Source organism: Lepisosteus platostomus, chromosome 5, assembly GCF_059453375.1.
Source record: "Lepisosteus platostomus isolate fLepPlt1 chromosome 5, fLepPlt1.hap1, whole genome shotgun sequence".
NCBI classification, from domain to species: Eukaryota; Metazoa; Chordata; class Actinopteri; order Semionotiformes; family Lepisosteidae; genus Lepisosteus; species Lepisosteus platostomus.
The window spans coordinates 22,499,495-22,513,968 of record NC_142615.1 but is presented as its reverse complement, the minus strand read 5'-3'; the positions used below and the strand labels follow the sequence as shown (position 1 = coordinate 22,513,968).

The window sequence follows — 14,474 nt, the reverse complement described above, 5'->3', positions numbered from 1 at the left end:
GTCAACTGTGCTTCGGAAAAAACCAGCAGCAGTGTCTTTATTTTGTCGGTGAGTATGGCTGTCTTTTAAAGCACATGAAAAACACGAATTTGTGGATTTCTCCAAATAGCAATGAATTCAGTTGTGCAGAGCTTTACTGCTTTCAGAGGGTCTTTTACCGATGCTGCTGTAGTAGAGAAGTGACATAATCACAAACGCAACCATCTGTGCTGGCTGTTTCACTAAGTATTAAGCTTTTTCAACTATCACATGATTTTAACTAATTTAACATCATCTCCAGGAGAGCACCTCGCACTGCTCACTGAGCTGATGTACAGTATGTGCCCATTTCTCAAAAATTAAATATCATCTGAACTGATTTTTTCTATTTTAAATGCTTTCCTACTCTTTTAATATTTCAGTTAAATCTTGAAGTACTTTCCATTGATATTAATCCTAGTCCCGATGAACGATTCTGGGACATGGTGTACCTTGAATAATGTTCTTATAGGTTTCAGTTTGGAAAAGTGCGCTCTCCAGAAGCTACCGAAACCTCCAATGGTCGCACAAAGCTTAATGCAATAGCAACGTTTGGGGTTGAAAAAGAATATTACTTGCTATGAATACGAACACTGTTACAGGAGGCGCGTAAGGACTATTTTCGCTCAGATCATCAATTTATCTTACATTTCTACTCCATTAATATCGCTATTGAGTGCTAAAGGTAGGTCCTGGCAATACTTCATGAGATCTTCTTAAGAAAACTTAAAAAAATAGATTTCCAGTGCTGAACAAAAAGTAAAAAATATTGATTATGTGCAACTGATAAAATCTCTCTTCCAGGGATGTTGTAGCCACATGCAAATTACTTTATCAGCTTTAAAAGTTTCTTTTGCATTTATAAGACGATCAGCATGACACTCAAAACATACCTGTATTCAGTAAGAGCTGAGTCTGCTGGCTGAGCAAGTTGCCTCCTCTACACACAATAGCAGCCCTGAAGCTAAGATAAATGAAGAGAAATTGCTTTTATTGGGCACTTTTCATATCCGATGAGCTTGACATCTCCCGAGGGCGATGGAGTTTTTTTGCGACACTGCTTTTCCCTTTTTTCTTCTTTCTGTACTCTGATGGAAAAAAAAAAAGAGAAATCATGTAAGGGAAAAATGTATTTTTTTTCATGGAGAAAACGTGCACCAGGAAATGTTTTGTTTAACATGAAAAAGTGATTGAACATGATACATGACCTAATTTACTGGAGTAAATGCTCACACTGCAAGGTCTGCTTTACTACAAGAGAGAAGTAGAGTGAAAGATGTCATAATTTCACTGCGTTGTTCAAGAAAACATCTTTTTCTTTGAATTCTAAATAAATCAGAATTTCAAAGTGACACACAAACCGTTTGTCTGTATTAAAGAGATGATATTTTAAAACTGATAAAAATGTAGAAAACACGTTTCTCACTTAGAAATTTTAGATGGGATGGTGTATTACTAGTTGCAGCGCTGAACTTACCATGGTGCAATTCAGTTACATGATTGGCCAGTGGTTTAATGGATAACGCGTCTGATTTTGCATCATGAGATTGTAGGTTCGACTTCTACCGGGTTCGTGTGTTTTTTAATCAGGCTACTCAGAAATAGATGTCCATTATGTGAATGAACTGCACCTGAAAGCAAACGTTGGTCGGGTTTCCTTCTTTCCAGCATGAAATAGCAAATCGTTACAAAAAGCACCAGCTAATGTCCAATAGCGTTAGTCATTTTAATTAACATGAATATACTGTAAGGTCTTGGTACATGGGATTGGATTTCATCCACAATTTAAAAAAGGGCAAATTATATTTACAGGCTTCAGACACTTTTTAATACAAAAGCGACCTAAAACTCTGTAACTTTCAGGTTAGTTTGAACCTGTAATGAAAAAGGGGCCTGAAACTTCCATTCTGTGATGTAACTGTCTCTAAAGTCGGACGTGATGTTTCACGGATGTGTAGTGTGCCCTTTCTCTTGTCGTGTTCAAATCCGGGTGTGATTCCCACCTGACCCATCGACAAACCTTTTCCAATGAATCTTTGATCGATTTAAAAAAGTCTTGAAGCTGGTAGGCTAGGGAAGAAGCACTGTTCGAGTGCACTGAGGAAAATGTGCTACTGTGCTGTGCTGCTCCAGTAGCGCAATTGGTCAGGTTGTGGTGCTTTTGTAGTGGAGTCATACCAAGGTTGTGAGCTCAATCATCACGTGGAGTAGGTTCCGTTTTCAGCTGCAGAAACGTGCTGTTGAATTTAAGTTGGTTCTTGTGTTACCTTTTCCTCTCAATGGAGCTGTATTAATGCAGGCACACCTGCATCCATGTCAAGTTATTTTATCATTGCTCACAAACCAACACACTGCAGACACCTCTGATATTGTCACTGTTTGTGGGCCACATGTTCCTGCTGTCAGCCTACTATGATCATACACCTATAGAAATATTACTGCTGTAGTACAGGAGCGAAGAAACGAAACGAAAGCACACCAAGTTTAAAAAGGTCAAAATGTGTCAAAGCCCTTCCTCGACGAGGATGGGGTTCGAACCTACTTGTGCAGAGTATAATGTACTAAGAGGAGAGTGCTTTAACCACTAGGCCACCTCCATACACACTTTATCCCCCTCCGGACATGAGTTGGCCTCTTTCCCCATACTCAAGGGTAATTTTCCTCTTCCACCTACAATTTCAACATTTACCTTGTGAGATGTCAAACCACAGAGCCTGTGCTGCGCTTCAGTGTTAGCTGTAGTGGACAGCCCATTGAACATAAAAAGCATATTGAACTCCTTTGACATAAGCCATTTCTCGTCACTTGCTCAGCGAGCAGGCTCAGCGCACACTGAATGCAGGTGTCTCAGAGCAATTGAGATGTGTCCAAGTGGCTGTAAAAGGGATATCTGATGCCAATGCCATGGCTTAGTTCTCTGGTTGGAGTATTCTCGGTCGCATTTAATGGCAACGTCATGGCAACGTCAGCTCAAACCACCAAATGGAGACGGGCGTGCCGACAAGCTGACCCTGCTGATGCAGGATTAACACTAGGATGCGAGAATGCTGTGGCTTAGTTGGTTAAAGCGCCTGCCTAGTAAACAGAAGATCCTGGGGTTGAGTCCCAGTGGTGCCTGTCTTGCCACACAGTTTATCATTATGGACAGCAACATGCTTCTACATTAAATTTAATGGAAGTGTTCATTTAATTTTTGGAGCAACTTGTTTTTAAAAAAATCCATACAAATTGCAAAAGATAAAATACTCATCTGTTTTGTCAGTGCAGAGGAATTAGTGCCAGCTGGCAAGGAAACGAAAAAGATTTTTTTGTCTTTAGCCAAAAACCTGTGAATGTAGAAGAAAGGTGATGTGCGTTAGTTTCTATGGCACAGTCAGTCAGCGTATCCTTCAGTTAAACATAACGTTGGTAAATCAAAAGTCCCCAGAGATGCATTTCAAATTAATCCGACCTCAACACCGTCTCCCCTAAATGTGATGGGGTTTCTTTGGATATCCTTAAGCATCCTGATAGTTGCAGAGATTTCAAACTTTTGGCACAAGTCAAACTACAAGAAGTTAATAGTTGAGCGCCTAAGTCAATATAACGGTAATGTGACTATGTAAACTTAAATAGTATTCAAAATATTGCAATTTTGTTGTAGTTTAAAAAGATATTTTAGCTGGGGATCCTCAAATGATGAGGGTAGAAAAGAGAACTATTCGACACCATCAGGAGTGCTTAACATGTGATAAAAGTGTTTTTTAATCACAAAGTGAAAATAGTGAATTTGTCTTTCACTTAGGCGTTCATTAAAAGCTCATTAAACAATGAAGGAGAGGCTCGTGTTCCGAATTCTCTTCGTGTCTCATTGTCTTGCTTTGATTTTTAAAATGTACACTGTTGGCTATTCACTCTTCCTAACACAATTAAAGAGCCGAGTTTAGTTCAGAGGTAAAGCATCTCATGCATCGTTTTCTATCACCAGCATCTCCACTCTGGATTTCTTTTTAAGCGCGATATCTTTTCTGTGATTTCTTTCGTTTGAATTCCCTCATGTGTGAATTTCAGCGCGACACATAAACTCGTTTGTCTGTTTTAAAGAGATGCAATTTTTAAAACAGACAAAATGAAAGACTGTTTAACTAAATACACATAGAAAACGTGCACCTAATTGAGAAAATTTGGACTGGGGTGATTTATTATTGTAGCGGCGCAAGGTCACAGTGGTGCACTTGAGGAATGCGGTACAAGGGCCAGTGGTGCATTGGATAACGCATCTGATTACGGATCAGGAGACTGTAGGATCGTAATGCTCTTAAACACAGTACCATAACCGTAGTGTGTTCAGTCCTACACAACCTTTCTATCGACTGAATAAGCCTCCTGTTCCATCTCCATCTTCTTCCCACACATTCCGGCTATTTCAGCACCGTTATTGTTGGACCACAGTCACAGATACGTAAGGGACACTATTCTGAAGAACCGTCTTAAATAAATAACGTTGCAAAAGGTAACAATAAGGGTTTCTTAATGTAACCTTACATTTGGCCGTACAATACAATTTTCTGTACCCTCAAAAAAATTTCTCCTGAGAAACACAAGTGTAGTGTCAAATCACAATAAATAATACAACAAATATACTAAATTAACACCCAGATATGACAACACACAGCTATGACAGAACACATTGAAGACTTAAAAGCCCTTTAAATTTTTATTTCCTTAATTTCCATTCTCTTCCCTCCCCAGGATAACTGAAAACTAACTATAATAAAGACTGTATATGCATTACTTGTAATACAGCTACTAATAAAGATATACATGGAACTTAATTATTAATAAATAACACTTTTATTAATAAATACGTGTAATGATAACATTCATTGTGAATATTTGTGGTGTCTGGAAAGCAATTTTAGTTAAATATAATAATAATTTTCAAGCAAGTGGTGCATAACCTTGTTACTTAATGAGTGCATTATTTCCATTACATTCAAAACAGTTCTAATGTGATCAATTGTTCTGCTTAGTCCGCTACTGAGTTGCTTAAAACCTATGAAGAGGTGGTTTAAGCTAGACTCCTAATGCAGTAACATCTAACGGGCAGCAGCTGTTATTTTAGGTTTGTTGCAATTGAGAATAGGTTTAGTACAGAGTTGCTGACAAATTTCAGCGGAGTTTATTGAATATAAGTTTATTGCAATTGACCCATTGTAGCTACCAATCAGCAGCAAGGAAAAACAAACTTCACTTGTGCCTGTCAAAAAAAAGGAAACAGAGTAGTAGTTTATGTGGTAATTTCAGGTACTGTACAATGTAAGAACTAATGTTAACTACTCCCATAGGAATGCGTGGGGTCCTATCAATAGAAAAAAACAATTGTTGTAACCCGAAAATACAACAAACACAAAACAAGAAGTCTTCCAGGAACCTAGGTAAATCCCGGTAGTTGTCTAACAACTACGAAAAAAAAAACAAGCGCAACAACTTCAAAAGAAAAAGAACATTAAAAACAAATCTGGGGAACAACAAAAACACAGAGCCTAATGCGAGAGCTTTTTCAAGTCTTCAGTGCTCCTCTCGTCTCAGTAGACCTCTCTCATATATTTGTGTACAGGTCAGCTGGAGATACACAGCTGATGGTAATTTAAGTAGGGAGCTGCGTCAGCATGCATGGGCTTCAAAGGAAAAAGTCAAGGTTTATTCCATGCTGAAAAGAGAAGGAAACACAATGTTTCAGCTGTGGAGCCTTATTTGATTGTGACTCGAAGTAAACCTTTACTTCTTCGTTTGATGTTAATTTATCTTCATCAGATACCTGATAGTATCTAAACTTAACAGTTGCTTTCAGTAGCTAAAGCTCTAGGTGAGGCTTGAACTCAACCTCGGCATGACTCCGCTGTGCACTACTGTATAAGTACCAAACACGGACCGATTGCGCCACTGGAACTGTGCAAGGTATACAGAAACACAGGGTGAAACCGGTTTCGGTTGTGGATCCATCTATACATAGGGAACACTAAAATAGCAAGGAAAATACAAGAAAAGAAACTGAAAGAATTGTGCTAACAGCAAAGGGGGACGGAGGGAGGTGGTCGGACAAGTAAATCAGCCTAGCAGATTATTTGTATCGACATTTTTTGAGTCAATCAGCAAACAGATTTCTCTTCATGTGCCTTAAACTGTGCAGTTTGTATCTTCGTTGTAGATAGGTTTCTTCAGAAGTCCAGTAAACTGACAATAATGGAGAACTAGCTGACGCACCCCGTCGTGAAGACCCTCTGTAAGGTGATTACACGTTTCATTTTCAAGTCGCCTCCTTTACACGCAATTGCAGCCCGGACACTGAGAGAAAGCAGGAGAAATGGCTTCAATTTCAATGTGAAAGCGCATTACAGGCTCGATGGCTTCACATCTGACATCACTCAAATAAAATTGCAGTAAAGCGATCTAAATATGACTCTGAAGTACTGGGAAAGATGATTATTTTGAGCGTGCCTCCCAGGGTCTGCTACGAGGCTGAAGTTACAGTAGCTTCTTATTCGCCAGCTTCTTATGCGTGTTTTTCGTTCCACCTTAAATGGTGCTGCTGTGATGTTATGTCACCTTTCGCCTGTAGATGGCTCTCTTCAATCAGTACTAATCCGGCTGGAATACTGTAGACAACTTCACTGAAAGGGATTATCCAAATAGCGACGTCCAAATTATATTTTTGTATGGAATATATTTCAGAAAATCGCAAACCAATTTTAAAAACTCACCACAACACGGACTTACACTGGGAAAAGGTGATTGCACTTTCTGCTTATTGCTACGGCCTCCCCCCCGATTATGAAAATGTCTCACAGTTCTGACACCGACGTGTGAAAGACAATGTAACAGACTATCAAAATCCTGAAGTACAAGAAATTTTAATGCACCAGTTTCTTTAAATATGACCCTCTGATCCTGGCATGTCAGAATACATTTCGAAAAAGTATGGCACGAATTGCACGAATTGCAATGGCACAAATTGTTGAGAATATCACTGACCTTGCCGATATTTGCAGGGGATACGAGTGTTTTGCACATGTTGAACTACGACACGTCAAAATTGAGCTCCTTAGTCAATATCACCGGGAATGTCCAATAATGACGAACATCAGTAGCTTCAAGGAAACTTAGACTCGCACATGGAGTTTTATCTTCGAATGGAGGTTGGGAGAATTCATTTATACTCTCGTTGCTCATTAGCTAAACTATTTAAAAAATATATGACACAGATTTGTTCGAGAAAATTGTAATTGCCTTAAAGAGAGTCTTCTTGAAGATGTGCACCAGCTAGCTCTCCACTGTCAATTGACAGGACTTGAGAAGAAACTGTTCTCATACAACCAACATACAAATTACACATCTTAAGGAACATGAAGAGAAATCCGTGTACTAAATAACATAAAACTGTCGCTGCAAATTATCACCAAGCTGTTTTATGTGTCTGACCACCTCTTTCCTACTTTGCAGCGAGCACAAATCTTTCTGTTTCTTCATCGCTATTTTACTGTCTCTTTCCCCCATGTGGAGATGGATCCACAGCCGAAACTTTAGGTCAGTTCCTGTTATTCTGTCTGATTGAAAGAGCTTTATTAATGGCACTCCCATCTCTGCAGGAAAGTTATTGCTGCTCTCAACACAATATACTGCAACCAAATATAGCGATACTGTCACTGCCTGTGGGCCACGTGTTCCTGCTGTCAGTCTATTATGTCATGTTCATCCACACCCAGAAACATTACTGCTGGAGCACAAGAGTTATATAGGCGCAGTCCATAGAGCAAGAATCTCTTAATCTCAGAACTGTGGGTTCAGCCCCCACATTGGGTCCCTCTGTGTCAATTTCATCCCCCCATCCTCCTAGCATGACCTGATGGCGTAACAGTGATACCCAGTACCCAGCGTAATTCAGCTTTCTTTCCACTTGATTCAGATTTTGATCTGAAATCATCGGCAGAACAAGAGTTTGTCTAAATCGAGGGAGATCTGCTCACAAGTAAGTATTAAACACTTCAGCATTTACTGTTCGAATACCACAGTTTGTCAAAACACTGCCGCTTCTTAAGCTAATAAGTAACGGTTTTTGAGCACGCATTGTATTGTTAATGCTTATATTAAAAAAGCATAAATTCACATAGTGAAATTTGGACTGAACAAAGTAGTCCAGCCCCTTTACAACATTACATACCCACTGATTAAAGCTTAAAACTACAGCAGCAAGAGTAACAATAATGACAACAACATGTTTGGAGTTCGGCATTTCATTTATTCTGCGGAAACATCGTATCGGAATGAACTGCCCGAGATAAAAGAGTAATTGCGGCTTCAGATCGTTTTTACAGAGCATTGCGTTGTTCTGTTCATGCTGACTACACGCTTTAGATTTGTCATTTACTGCAGGCGTTGCTTTTCCAGGTTTTTCTGAAATTCCTCGCATTTGAGCCAGCACTAAAACATTTCATTCCCGTCGCTGAATACATCGTGGAAACGGTATTTGCAACGGAATGCTGTCACACATGAAACCTTTTTGTTATTCGGTTCTGAAGTTTGAAAATGAAAATAAAACGGGGGTCACTTCATAGGCTTGAAAGAAGTCCAAGCAGCATAAAAACCCGCGAATTCTTACAAAGGCTGCACCTTTCTTCTGCTGCTTTTATAAATCAGCCTTAAACATTTGAATGCATACCTTACTGCTGCTAACCACATTCACGTGTTTACGAAGCTTTTTTCTGTCCGTTATGTTTTTGCTAAGCAGTTTCTCAGTTTTCCTCGTACTGTGATTGTCAGCGAGCACAACAAGACTGAAACAGTGTAAAGGCAGGTAAAAAAGTCAGGGTAAAACGCCTGATTGTCGGGAGTGGGATTTGAACCCGTGGCTCTATTTAGAGAGCGAAACACAAAGCTTAAAAGACACAAATCTGTAAATTTGCTGTTTTAAACCGCTCAACTATCCTGAAGAAATGGGTGCGGATTGTATCAGTCACACCCAATTTTCCGTAAATTTAGGACGATTGATACAACTGGACGAACAATTTGTGGCGTTTAGCATGACATGGAAAACGGTACCGGAGTGTTCGGGTCCGGACTACAAGACTCAGAAACAGTTTTTACCCCCGCACTATCAAACTATTAAACTCCCAGCCTCTCTCACTCTCTCCTCACCTCTCACCTATGATCTGAACCTCACAGTGCCTTCTTTCTTACCAAAAACCCAAACACACTTTGAAAATCTACCTCTACCATACATGTCAAAAGCTCACTCCCCATCATTTCTATCTCTTTATTTCATTCTTTTGATGCATGTTTTTGCACATAACCTGTTACCTTTTTGTTGTTTTGCACGCTGCCTGTTGTTTTTTGCACATCGGCTGTTGTCTCTGTCTTTCTTTTGTTTTACAATTGTATTGTTGTTGTGTTTTTTTCTTTGTACTACTTATGTCCGAGAGCTAGCTAAATAGCATTTCGTTATACCATATACCAGTGTATGAGTATAATGACAATAAACTTGAACTTTAAACTTGAACTTGAACTTGACATAGTCTTGCAGGCAGTATATTATTTTATCGTTTACTTCTTTAAAAAAACACGGTCTTCTCGTTCCTAAGTCTGATTTGTAGTGCTTTCGAACGTTACTTCTAACCTGGACTGACAGCTCACCCGATCTGTTTGTGATCAGACCATGGAGTCGGGGGCTGTACCAAGCGCACGTTCCTTTCCAATGCTGAGGCGATCATTCGGAAGATGGGTGTGAAGAGAGACAAGCTTTGTCGACTAAAAAACAAGGCAGGATATGCAAGAATACTAATCACTGGCGACAGTTATGTTCTCTTACTATTGAGATCCCTACATTGCGAGTTTTTTTAAGACTTTGAAACTAAGGGAAAGCGGTGACAAGTGAAACTGGCACGGGTGGGGCTTGAACCCACGCTCTTCGGTTTACGAGACCGACGCCTTACCACTTGGCCACCGCGCCTTCGAGGAAACCGGAGGCAGCAACAACAATAAAAGGGATACTTGTCCTTAAACTCGGACGTGATGTTCTGCAGACATGTGCAAAATGTCCTGTTTTCTTGCAGTGTAGACATTTTGCTGTTCACGCTCCACATTCATCTGCTTTGTGCATTGTTAGTCCGCACATGTAACATGTAATGTCAGCCGTCCCCTGTTCTTCTATTTCTCTAGCATGACTGCATCCTGCTGCTCGGCTTTTGTTTGTAAAGTTTGAGCGAGCGCCCCGTTCAGTGTCACTTTGTCACTGTGGTCAGAAAGCATTCTTGATTCTGCTTGAGCTGCTTCATGAATTCTAGCGACTGTAAGAGCTCTTTCCAAAGTCAGCCCTTCCTCCTGCAGCAATTTATAGTCTCTTATGTGCACATTTTTCCACAAGTTGATCTCTTAACATGTCAGTTTCCAATACTCCAAAGTCACAAGATTTAGCCAGTTCTCTTAGTGCAGTCACAAAAGCGTCAACAGATTCGTCCTGAGACTAAGTTCTCTGCCTAAATCTATGCCGTTCCAAAACCACATTTCTCCGCGGTGTAAAGGAAGCGTCTAAGGCAGCTACAGTTTTTTTCTCCAGGGAGGATGGCGAAAATCCTCTGCACGGGAGCCCCGATACGGTGCAGTAATGTAGCACGTCTCACGGCATCCTGAGCTTCTGTAGATCCACAGGCTATTAAAAAAAAAAATCTGTACGACTCCATCCATATCTTGTATTCCGTATACAAATACGGAGCTCCGAGGTTCAGTAGAAGCGGTGGAAAAAGCTGGGCATAAGCAAAGCTTCTCGGCGCGGCTGCCATATCTTCCATGGCGCAAGCTAAACGAAAAGTCCGAAAATTCAAAAGTTCGTTTCTACCAGCAAGAGAACTAAAATCTGCAGTGTTCTGCTCGCTTTGAGTCCGTCAAGCACTCATCTCTGGTCGCCATAAATGTTGTGTATCTAAATTTAGAGAAGTTTTTATATTATTTTAACTATTTTGTTAACTACACAGATCACGCCCTTACACTATATCCCTGCCATCTACCCTCGTTCTGTTGTCTCGCGATGTCTACTCACTATACTACATTTAGCATGACTTCTTGTTGCAGTTGAGCTCAAAGCTGGAGATGATCTCCATATTCTACCGCACTAACTAGTCCGAAACGTAGTACACAGTACACACTTTTTAAGTGAAGTCAGGTTGTTAAAAAATTAAACCAGCGCCCTGTCACAGAAACGTACCCCAGTCTCCCGCGCAACAAGCGTGGGTACTCAGCACTATACTAAAGAAGAGCGCTTGTCTGCAGCTGAGCGTAAGCTCTGTTTACTGTCAGCAGTCATTTCCTCATTTCCAAAGACTTTTTCACCTGCTCTCAGCTTTTAAAGACGGTCATAAACGCTCAAGAAGTAATTCATGTCAGTTTGAAGTCTGTTTCTGTTGTCTCAGCTCTTGATAAAGAAAACCCGTGCGTGGGAGACTCCCTCTCTGAAGAAGTTTGCCGTCACCCTGCGAGGGAGAAGAGCCGTCAATCACCGAGGCAACCACTGAGACAGTTAACATTGCGAAATGCGAGATGTTGTGATTTTTTTCCCGCTTAAGGCTTCTATCGTTTCTTCTCTAACGAGAAAGACCTCTTTATTAGAAGTGAGATTTTAACAAACGTCTCCAGGGTTAACTGCGACCTGAACGCAACGCCTTAGACCACCAGCCATCTTGCCTGTGGTACTTAGTATATTCCGATTCCACTGGTTCTGCAGAAGAAATAAGAAAAGCCGAACTCAAACCACTGTTTTGCCATTACGGGTACTCTGTCTGCAGCAGCTTTAAGATCTACTCACACCGTGTTGCCATTAAGGCTACCTTGTTAAAAAAAACTTATATTCACCTTTTTGAACGTGATTATTAGACACCCGTTAAATCTCCACCGAGGTTTCTTGAGAGATCTTCAGCGAGCGAGTATTAAAAAACTACGTCGCTTCCAACCTCTGCTGTCACTGTAAACTGTGATTTAATTTAGATGATTACGTGGAGTAGAGTGACAAGATCTACTTGAACATTTTCGGTTTGTGAAATGAAACACTAAATACACTACTGTAAATACAAGTAATGGGCATTTAAAATAACCACAGTACAGCTAGAAGAGTGAAAGATAAAAGACTATTTAGAATGACATTCCCAATAGACTTAAGAACAGTACAACCGCCCGAACAGGGACTTGAACCCTGGGCCCTCAGATTAAAAGTCTGATGCTCTACCGACTGAGCTATCCGGGCTCTGAAAGAAAGTCAACACTGTCGGGATCCTCGCAAGTCACGTGTCTCTTGTGCCGAAGAGCAGTCATACCTGACTCGTCTGGAATGACCACTGACAGACTTTATCCAGAAGCGACGGCACCACTCCCAGTAGAATGAGTGAGAAATACAGCATGACATGGGTAGTTAAGGGGCTCCCACAATCCATCTTTCCTCACATTACTATTTTTTTTCCAATAGCATTTTGACCTTTTTTCACATTCAGATTTTTTTCACATTTAATAAAATCTTTTAATCAACAAAATTAAAAAGAAAACAAATGGAACATTTTTTTGGATCAATAATTAAAAAAAACTTTCAATGCCTTGGTTGTATACGTGTGCACACCCTTTATAAAGGGAGTTGCAACAGTGCTGAAATGTAAAGAGCATTTCTGTAGAGAAAACAGCATTTTTTCTGCTTTGATGTTAAGCTTAGGGAGCCTGTCTTTTAGAAATTCTATTTCTTAACACCCTGCACAGCCTCCCGACAGACTAACGAATATTTTTGGGAGAAATTGGCTCACACACCGGAAGACACTAACGTTTATTTACGTTAGAGTATGTGAATAACAGTTTAACCGAAAAAGTCTGTAATTGTGATTTTGTTAAAATTCAATAAATCGTCTATCATCAGTAAGTAATTATTAAGAAATTGTTTTATTTCATAAACTATAAGACAATTTAGAGAGTTTATAGGTCATAAACGTCGCTTATGTTCTTTTAACTCTAGCGTTCAGGATCCAAACCCAGGTGCGGACGGTTGTGTTTCTTGAATCTCTTGTAATCATCAAAAGTCGATGTGTAGTCCTTCAGTACTTTCTCGAGTTGTGCCATGGATATTTTATACGATCAATACTTGTCATGCTCTTTTGCATTTTCATTAACAAACGGAGTTCAAAGTTCAAAGTGTGTTTATGGCTGTGCTTCACATCTACACGAGAGCACTTGTAACAGTACAGGACACGCAGTGAGGAGTTCGTGAAGCTTTCAGTTTAGTGCGGAGTTCAGGAGGAGGTGTTTTCTGTAACAGCCACGGCAAGTGTGAAGTAATCTCTGGATTTCCTGAATTTGAACTAAATGATTAGTTCAAATAATTTAGGATTTAACAGAACTAAATGAGGTACATTTAAAACAGCAGCGCAATTCTGCAGCACGTCGAGTGTGCCTGCATTTAGTTGTGTAAACCTGGCTCTCTCTGAACACAAGCAAAGAGTTCTCACTCAACAGAAGATTGCGATGTGAGTACTGTAATGTAAAGCACCTGGAGATTGCCAGGGATTGAACCAGGGACCTCATACATGCAAAGCATGCGCTCTACCACTGAGCTACATCCCCGATGGAAAATGTAAGTGTCCAGATGCTCACTGATCACAATCCACCACTCACGAAGAATGCCTGCAGTTTCCCACTTTTGCGTTTCCTCTACTACAGAGTAAATGCATGGGAATAAAGAAATAAGGAAGGAAAAATAATCGCATTGAAGCTTCAAGAGACTGGGCACAAATTAATCTATGATTTTTGTATCCAGTCACACGTGCGACGGTGGTTAATTCCCAGACGGGGGAGTGCTTTTTTTCTACCTCATTACTCGACTGTCTTTCAATTCTGTTTTATTTGAAAGCTTTTTGCATCTTTTAAGTGCTCTTGATTAAACTATGCATAGAAAAACAGCACTACTGATTATTTTCATGGACCAATGCACACTTGTTCTGTACAACTCGAGTGATAAAGCCCTGTCTGCAAATATTGTAGAAGAAAATAAAAGGGTGAAACAACGCCCCAACCACAGGAATGGTAACAGGAAGGATCGTGTTCTTATTTGATAAGTCCTTTTGAGATGTCTTGTCAATGCACACAGGCGTTAGAGCTGAATAATTTACTTTTAGCGGTGTTTTTAAACAAAGATGGAACATGTTATTTCTATACCAGGAAGAAAGGAGCAGACTTTAACTTTAAGAGGCAAAAACGACACCTTATCAAAGCTAATATTAATTAAAATGACATCACAACAAAAGAGTGGAGCCTTGAGTGAATAAAATTAGTTTTCATTGGACGTCTGTGTCTCCATAACTTTGTAGGTGAGAGAGAGGATTGTGATAATTTGCAGGTGCTTCTCGGAAGTGCGTTGGTGGTACAGGCGCCTTCCAAATAATTGAGTCGGGTTTGAA

General features: G+C 40.1%; 1 protein-coding gene and 3 non-coding genes across 4 annotated transcripts in view; 1 reads left to right on the top strand and 3 right to left on the bottom strand.

The window, feature by feature from the left end:
• The window catches only part of LOC148664987 (zona pellucida sperm-binding protein 3-like), a 246,998-nt gene that overhangs the window by 216,887 nt on the left and 15,637 nt on the right, over positions 1-14,474 (top strand). The gene's annotated exons all lie outside the window — the stretch shown is intronic.
• trnat-cgu (transfer RNA threonine (anticodon CGU)) lies at positions 9,932-10,003 on the bottom strand. Its single transcript has one exon. It is a non-coding gene; the product is annotated as a tRNA-Thr (tRNA).
• On the bottom strand, positions 12,214-12,286 carry trnak-uuu (transfer RNA lysine (anticodon UUU)). Its single transcript has one exon. It is a non-coding gene; the product is annotated as a tRNA-Lys (tRNA).
• On the bottom strand, positions 13,569-13,641 carry trnaa-ugc (transfer RNA alanine (anticodon UGC)). The gene has a single exon. It is a non-coding gene; the product is annotated as a tRNA-Ala (tRNA).